This window comes from Hordeum vulgare, chromosome 7H, assembly GCF_904849725.1.
Source record: "Hordeum vulgare subsp. vulgare chromosome 7H, MorexV3_pseudomolecules_assembly, whole genome shotgun sequence".
Lineage (NCBI taxonomy): Eukaryota > Viridiplantae > Streptophyta > Magnoliopsida > Poales > Poaceae > Hordeum > Hordeum vulgare.
In genome coordinates this window covers 577,125,992-577,134,047 of record NC_058524.1, presented here as the reverse complement: position 1 = coordinate 577,134,047, position 8,056 = coordinate 577,125,992, and the positions used below count along the sequence as shown (strand labels likewise).

Below are 8,056 nucleotides of genomic sequence, written 5' to 3'. Positions count from 1 at the left end.
TAGAAGATGAATTAGCTACGAGTACAAGATCATCTAGCGACTCTGCGCTTTTGATGTCGACTCTGTCTGTACTATCTCGAGAGCACTCCTCCTCCCTGGTACTAGCAGCAGTTGGCGTCATAGAGGATGAGTTAGGTATGAATGGAATATCATCTAGCGACTCTTCGCTTTCGATGTCGACTCTGTCTCCCCATAAGCGAGTTGGTGCTGATTTCGCTTGAAAAGAACCAAACCGCAAGGAGTGTAAAGAAATCGAACTGATCCCCGGTCCTCTAGGCGTATGGAACCCAGTTTTTTGATTGTTCTGCTCTTTTGGGGGTGGTGTTTTATCCTCCGTCCCTTTAGGTAGTTCCTTCTCCCTATTCCCATCCCCTTCTCCATCATCTGTCCTGTCTACGTCCATCTTTTTATCATCCAAATCTTCCCCAGACTCTTCCTCCAGGTCGATCTGCAAATCATAAACCGACCCCTCGTATGTCCACGGAACCTCGTCAGGTATATATTCCACATGAAGCACTTGCACCCGCAGCCTTGCAATGCCATGTGACCGAGTGAATGCCATATCAACTTGCACTGTTTTTCCTATCAAGGAACCCAAGCTCCATACCAGGAGAAAATCATTGATCGCCTCCTCTAGTACACCCGAAAGTCTGACCCAAATTTGGCTCATTTTCCTACCCTTGATTGTTGGTTTTTTACATTCGTCAAATTCCAAAAGACACTTACTTCCAGGCACCTTACTAAAACCAAACTTCAGCAGCCTATCCAAATCCTCTCTTCTTGGAAATTCAACCATGTATGTGTTCTCTTCAATGGCTATAGGGACCCATTGAAATGATTCTGACACAAGTCGTTTGAGTTGCTGAGCCACCTCGTCTGCAGTCAAACTCCCATGTGATACTTTTACCACACCATTTGTTGAGATTCCGGATATCCTTTTCTGCGAGACAACATGTGGCGTCTCAAAAAACATAAGCCTGTTATCACTGTAACCATAAATCGCCACCGTTGGCTTAGCTGCCAATAACAAGGGACAATTTTGCGTCGTATGTGCTGGTTTCAAGCATATCTCACATAATAACGTCGTGCAGTCCGAAGCAAAGTGCCCTGGTTCACCACATCTGAAGCAACACATCTTTTCTTTCTTCCTAGCTATTTTGTTTGCCCGTACCTGTACATTAGCATCACTATCTTTTTCACTGCCTGCATCTGAATTTTCATTTGTAGGAACCTTGATCTCAGCAAGAGCCTTCACCGCCGCCGTTGCTGCCTCTGTCAACGTAACAACTTGGTTCTCTGCCTTGGATTCAGTCCCATCTCGTCTGGTTGTGTTGGCTGAATTAGTTGATGCGACATCATTTGAGTTCCGAGGAGGAAAATTCCGGCCTGAATTTCTTCCTCCTCCTCCACGCCCAGGCACGGGTCTATACCTAAATTGCGGTCCCGTAGCTCCTTGCACAAAATTGCCGACTGGCGGGTTGAAGCCCCGGTTTTGCCATCGGTTGGAATCATAGCCACGACCTGAATTACTGGAAGCCCCGAACTCAAATCTGCTATTATCAAAACTCCTATTTCCACCAGCCCTGTGATTAAACCTGTCATCTATACCGCGACCCGCCGCAGGCCCAAAACCTCTGTCTGGTTGTCTGAAACCCTGCTGCCGATCTCCTTGCGTGCTCCCACCTCCACGTCCAGCACCACCTGCACCACCTGTAGCAACAGCTATAGGACCGTGGGGCTGTCCCGTCGCCTCGCGAGAGTCGAGTTCGCTGCCTCGCTGCGGCTCACCAGCGGACTTGGCCGGCGGTAGAGGAGCACCTCGACCCGCCATGTCCACAGCGCCGCCAGAGACGCAGATCCGCCGAGCTTTGCCGTGCCGTATAGGAAATCCTGGGACAGCGCTACCTATGCGTACCCTAGAAGGGATAAGCAAGTTGCTGCCCAATATTTGTTGGTTAACAATACGTACAAGCCCAACATGGCTGTTTGTACGTACATGCCACGTCTTATCTACCTGGGACTCTACCTGGGCCATATACCCAGGCTCTTTTGAGTCCAACTCGATAATACTGTCAACCTTTGGCCCGCTTTGTTTAACCAGGTCATTCAAACGCGCTTTACGTATTTCCCGGCTCGTCGGCTTGTCGACGACGGCCGGTAACTGAACCATGTGTTTTGGACCCTTCTTCTTCCTCCTAGGCAGCACCGTAGTCCAGGAATCAGAGGAAATAAGATCTGAAACCCGCAATGGTTCCAGGGATACCTTGGGCAGTGGACCTATCCAAGGTTTAATCAACCTTTTCTGCTTTTGATGAACGTCCCCTACTCTCTTCTTAGCCGGCTTAGCAGAAAGTTTAATACCTAGGGGGCATCAAACGAGGATGTTCAAACTGCCCATGCTTCGTGCTCAAGACTCAAGAGCCAGGACTTCACAGTTTTGCAGGAATTACCTGAGCATGTCAAGGCTGATTTGTTCAATGTGCTTCCATTACATAGGTCAATAGATCCTACACGCCACACTTCAAATGTTACTGAAAATAAATCTCTGAAGAATGTTAATGTTACTGAAAAGATTTATCATTTGTCCAACATATATGTAGTTTGATATCCAGAAACAGCAAGAGGACAATTCTGGTAATTTTGATCAAAACTGACAAGTCTGAATGTGGACAAGAGAACTCATCAAAACTGTACAAGCAGTGATTTGTTGTTTGCTTAGGTGTGTGCCGAATTATAAATCGACACAGACACATCTTCCTCAACATGACGAGCAATTCCTTTCCAAATTTTCTGCAGATTTTTAACACTACAAATCTCGCTATCAATTTATCAACTTCTTCTGATCACGCACTGAACATTCTTCAATTTATCAACAGAGCGAGATGTAAAAGGAGAGCAGAGCGAGATGTCTATTGCTCAGATGCGCGCAGAATTACATAATTCGATGCCAACACATCTTTCCCAACTTGGACTGCAACTTCTTTTACAATTAAATCAGATTTCAGCAGGACTGCAAACACATCTTGGCAGATTTGTAACACTAAATCTCGCTTTCAATTAATCAACTTCTTCCGATCACGTACAGAACATGCATACGAGCTACGAGCGCTAGTTGCAACTCCAGTATGCCGTGTTCGAGTCTTGACTAGAACCCTATGCCATGTGAAGCTGCGCCCTGACCGCGAAAGTCTTCTTGACCATAGAGCTGGTGCACCGCCTGATTGGCTGCATCTGAGCGGGCGGCGCCTGCACCAACTGCGTCCTGCGCCGCCGTTTCGCGTCCTCTGCTTCCTGGTAACCTTGGCGGAGCTTTCGCTTCGCGGCTTCCATCTTGTCCTCCCAGCTGAGCACAGCACGGTCACCGTCGACGAAGCCGGAGGCAGGATCGGACGCCTTCTTGACGATTTCCACCGTCTTCTTGGCCAAAGGCTCGGCGGCGAGCTTGGGAGGTCGCTTCGTCTCCGCGTTAGGGTTGGCGGAGACATCCTGATGCTGGCCGGCAGCCGCCTTGGGCTGCGGCAGGTTCTTGATGGGCATGGCTGGTGTGATCTCAGCGACGTCGTCCTCCCACCCGCTCACGATGCCGCGCGCGAGGAGGCGGACGCGCTCCGAGTCGTGCTCCCGCAGCGCGCGCACAGCCTCGGCGAGTTCCTTGGAGATGGGCGCCTCCGGCACCAGCCTGAGCGTCTCGAGAGACTCTGCCATGACGTCGTCGAGAATCCCGCAGAGACGCTCCGCCTCGTCGTCGTCGTCGGCGCTGCAGAGCCGTCCCAACAGGTCTCCCCTCGCGCGCCGGAACACGTGGCGTGAAAACTGGCCTGGGTCGACGGCCTCGATGGCGTCGTCCACGGCGTCGAAGGCGACGTAGAATGTGTTCCACCGGCGAAGCATCTGCCCGGCCATGGCGATGGCTTTTCGGCGAGCTCCTGATCTCCTGTGAATCTGTGATCGATTTGGGAATAGATGGGGAAGTGGGGAGGATGGGATGGAGCATTGGGAAACGAAGAATTGATGAGCTTATATCTTCCGGTGACCGCACTCCAGTCGGACGCACGCGAGCATAGCACCGCTCCTGGTCGAATTCGGAAGCGCGTTTCGCTCCAGTCGGAAGGAATCCGATTTAACAGCGGCAAACGCGTATCATGCGTTGCGCGCGCATATGCACGGCCACTCCGCGCAACGGGAGCACCGACGACCACGAGCTGACGCGCGTGCTCGGGAAGGGTGGCTTCGGTGTTGTCGTCAAGGTGCGCCACCGCGCCACCGGCGTGGACGTCGCCCTGAAATGCCTCACCCGCTCTTCCGACGACGGCAGCGGCAAGAGGAGGCGCCGCGCCCACGTGCTCCACCGCGACCTGCCGCGTGAGGCGTGCTACCTCGCGGCCACCCCTTCGTTGTCGGCTTGCAGGGCAGTGCAGCCTCGTCCTGGGTGGCCTGCGTGGTCGCGTCCCCCCGAGCCTTGGTCGCGTCCTGCGTGGTCGCCGCCAGCCATTCGTTGAGGAGGAGACGCGCCGCGTCATGCGGCAGCTCCTGAGCGGGAACATCATCCAGCGAGACATCAAGCCCGGGAACATCCTTGTCGACGGCAAGGGCGTGGTGAAGATAAGAGACCTCGGGCTGGCCATTTCCACGGCGAGCGCGACGGCGTCGTGACTGCGGCCTGGCCGGCACGCTCTCGTACATGGCCCCCGAGATGCTCCTGGGGAAGCCGGACTACGATGAGCTCGTGGATGCCCGGTCGCTCGGTTGCGTCATGGCGGAGCTGCTCGCCGGCGAGCGACTGCTCCCTGACCACCGCGCGACCCACCAGTTACTCAGAATCTCCCGCGTGCTCGGGGTCCATGCCGCTCGCCGCCGTCGGACAGATGCCGTCGACCCGCCGAGAAGTCAGCCGACTGCGCGAGCTGTTCCGGGAGGAGCGCCTGTCGCACGACGGGTTCGAGGTCTTAGTGTTTTATACGCGTCCCCGGCGAGCGTCTGCCGGCGGCCATGGCGCTCCAATGCCCCTGGTTCGCTCGCACCACCAACGTTCTGGTTTCTGCTGCGTAGGATACGTGCTCTACCACATTACGAAGATTATTTGTTTGCAATGTAATTTACTGTCAGCGAACACCTTGTAAGCATGCTTCAAATCCAGACAGAACTTGCTGGTGTAATGCCTGATCTCCCTTTGCAACTAAATGAGCTGACAGCAATTTTAAGAATGACAATTTCTCAGATAATTTCATAACCCCTTAAACTATGGCGGCTGCTAGAAATCATCCACCTAGCCTGCCCCATCGGATGGACCACGTCAGGATCACACCGTCCTAACATGTTCAGTCTTCTAGTCTAGCAATTACAATTGCCACCGATGCTTATGCAGCAGCAGCGTCGCTGGTCAGTTCACAGTAAAACGCTCACAAGCTCGCCACACAATGGCCATGGCTGCAGCGTTGCCACCATCCCATCAAGTCTTGGAATGTAACTATTTATTCCTCAATATCGAATCCACACACCCTCGGTCTTTGTGGATACAGCCATTTGCTAAGCAGACATATGTTTTTTACTTCTAAATTTTCAATGCCCAAACCCCCTGGTCTTTTGGTCTACATATAATATCTCAACGTGTCAACCTGTATTTCTTCTTAGCCTCATCACTTTGCCAAAAGAAACACGATCTGTAAAAACCTAGTCTTTTTCGTATCCCTACTGGTACTTCAAAGAAAGACAAGAGGAACATGGACAGACTTGTTAACACTGAGTTTATTAATACCAGCCTTCCTCCATATGACATAAGCTTTCCCTTCCAGCAACTTAATTTTTTCTCAAATCTATCTTCAATACATTTTCATTCCTTATTCGTCAATGATCCCTAAATAGCTAAACGGTAGTGATCCCATTTCACATCCAAATAGCTGCTTGTAAGCATTTTGCTCCTCTTTTGCCTTCCCAAAGCAGAAAAGTTCGCTTTTGTTGAAATTAATTTTCAGCCCCGAAAGTTGTTCAAATGAGCACAAAAGTAGTTTCATATTCCTCGCTTTAGCCATATCGTGTTCCATGAAAATTATCGTATCATCCGCATATTACAGTATAGATACGCCCCCCTCTACCAGATGTGGAATAAGGCCTCCCACTTGGCCCTTTTCTTTGGCCCGAGCAATGAGTATTGTCAACATGTCTTCTACACTGTTGAACAAAACTGGGGACATGGAATCACCTTGCCTTAATCCCTTTTGTGTTGAAAAAGATGTCCAATGTCATTAACTTTAACCCACACACTGCCTTTTTCAATGAAAGTATCAACCTGTTCTCTCCATCTTTCCTTGAATCCTTTCATACGTAAGGCCTGTTGAAGAAATGTCCTTATGACTTTATCATAGGCTTTCTCGAAAATCACTTTAAAGCTAACCCCATCTAGTTTCTTTTGTATGAATTCCGTGCAGCGTTTCATGCAGGACAACAACATCCTCTAAGATGTGTCTCCTAGGCATAAACGCCGTCTGCATTGGTTGGACTACTGAATGAGCTATCTTCGTCAACCTATTCGTGCCAACCTTTGTTAAAAAATTGAAGCCGACATTGAGCAAACATACCGGTCTGAACTGCTCGATGCGTACAGCCTCCGCCTTCTTTGGCAACAACGTGATTGTTCCAAAGTTAAGATGGGATGCGTATAGCCTCCGCCTTCTTTGGCAACAACGTGATTGTTCCAAAGTTAAGATGGAATAGCTGTAAGTGGCCATTAAATAAATCCTGGAACACAGGCATCAAATCCCCTTTAATGACATGCCAACATTTTTTATAAAATTCCGCGGGAAACCCTTCCGGCCCCGGAGCCTTATTTTGTTTCATTTGTGCTATTGAGTCGTACACCTCCTTCTCGGTAAATGGGGCTGATAGCACCTCATTCTCATCCGAATTGAGTTGAGGTATATCATGAGTTGTGTTTTCATCCAAAGAGACCCAAGTCTCCTCTGGTGCACCAAATAATTTCTTGTAATATTCAGAGATATATAGTTTTAAATTCTCATGACCTACTATTGTTTCTTCATCTTGCTCAAGAGGGTTATTTTTTTTCTTTCGATGTTTGCCATTTGCAATCATGTGAAAGAATTATGTGTTATCGTCCCCATGAACCACCTTTGTCACCTTAGCTCGAAGTGCCCATTTCATTTCCTCTTCTCTCAATAATTTTTGCAATCTCTTCTCAGCTTCAATCTTGTTATTCCTATCAGCCAGATTGAGCTGAGTAGACTCAGCTTTCACATTTAATTCATCAATCAAATGAATGAGTCTTTCTTTTTCCCTTTTATATATACCGCTCTGATTTTTCGCCCATCTTCTCAAGAACTGGCATAAGTTTCAGATTTTGTTTTGCCATCTTTCTATATTCGTAGATCCACCCGAATCCCTAGCCCATTCGTTAGCTATGAGATCCATGAATCCTTCTCTTTCAAACTAACTTAGCTCAAAAGAGAAGAAAAAAATCTATTCCCGCATAGTTGGCATCCCCTGAGTCAACTATGAGAGGTGTGTGATCTGAGATTGATCTTTGTAAAGCCGTACTGAAAGCAGCGGGTACTTATGTTCCCACTCGACACTGGTCAGTACCCGGTCCAACTTCTCATATGTTGACACCGGTAGTGAGTTCGCCCATGTGAATTGTCTACCAGTGAGGTCAATCTCCCTCAAATCGAGACTCTCAATAACCATGTTGAACATAAGTGTCCACCGTGCGTCGAAGTTATCATTGTTTTTTTCATCTTGTCTTCTAATGATATTAAAGTCTCCCCCACTATAATTGGCAGTCTTTCATCTCCACAAATTCTTACTAGATCGACGAGAAAATCAGATTTGAGCTCCGGTTGCGCCGCCCCATATACGGCCACCAGAGCCCATCTGAAACCATCAAGTTTCGACCTCACACGAAATTTGACTGAGAACTCGCCATAAACCACACGCATCACCTCTAAAGTTTCACACTGAACCCCAAGTAAGATTCCACCAGATCTACCCCTTGGTGGCAAGCACTGCCAATCAAAATTCACTCCTCCTGATAGAGTATTTAGGAATT

The 8,056-nt window shown here is 49.1% G+C and overlaps 1 pseudogene; it reads left to right on the top strand.

Moving 5' to 3' along the window:
• Positions 1-4,142: 4,142 nt before the first annotated feature.
• On the top strand, positions 4,143-5,095 carry LOC123409354 (annotated as a pseudogene).
• The last annotated feature ends 2,961 nt before the right edge of the window (positions 5,096-8,056 follow it).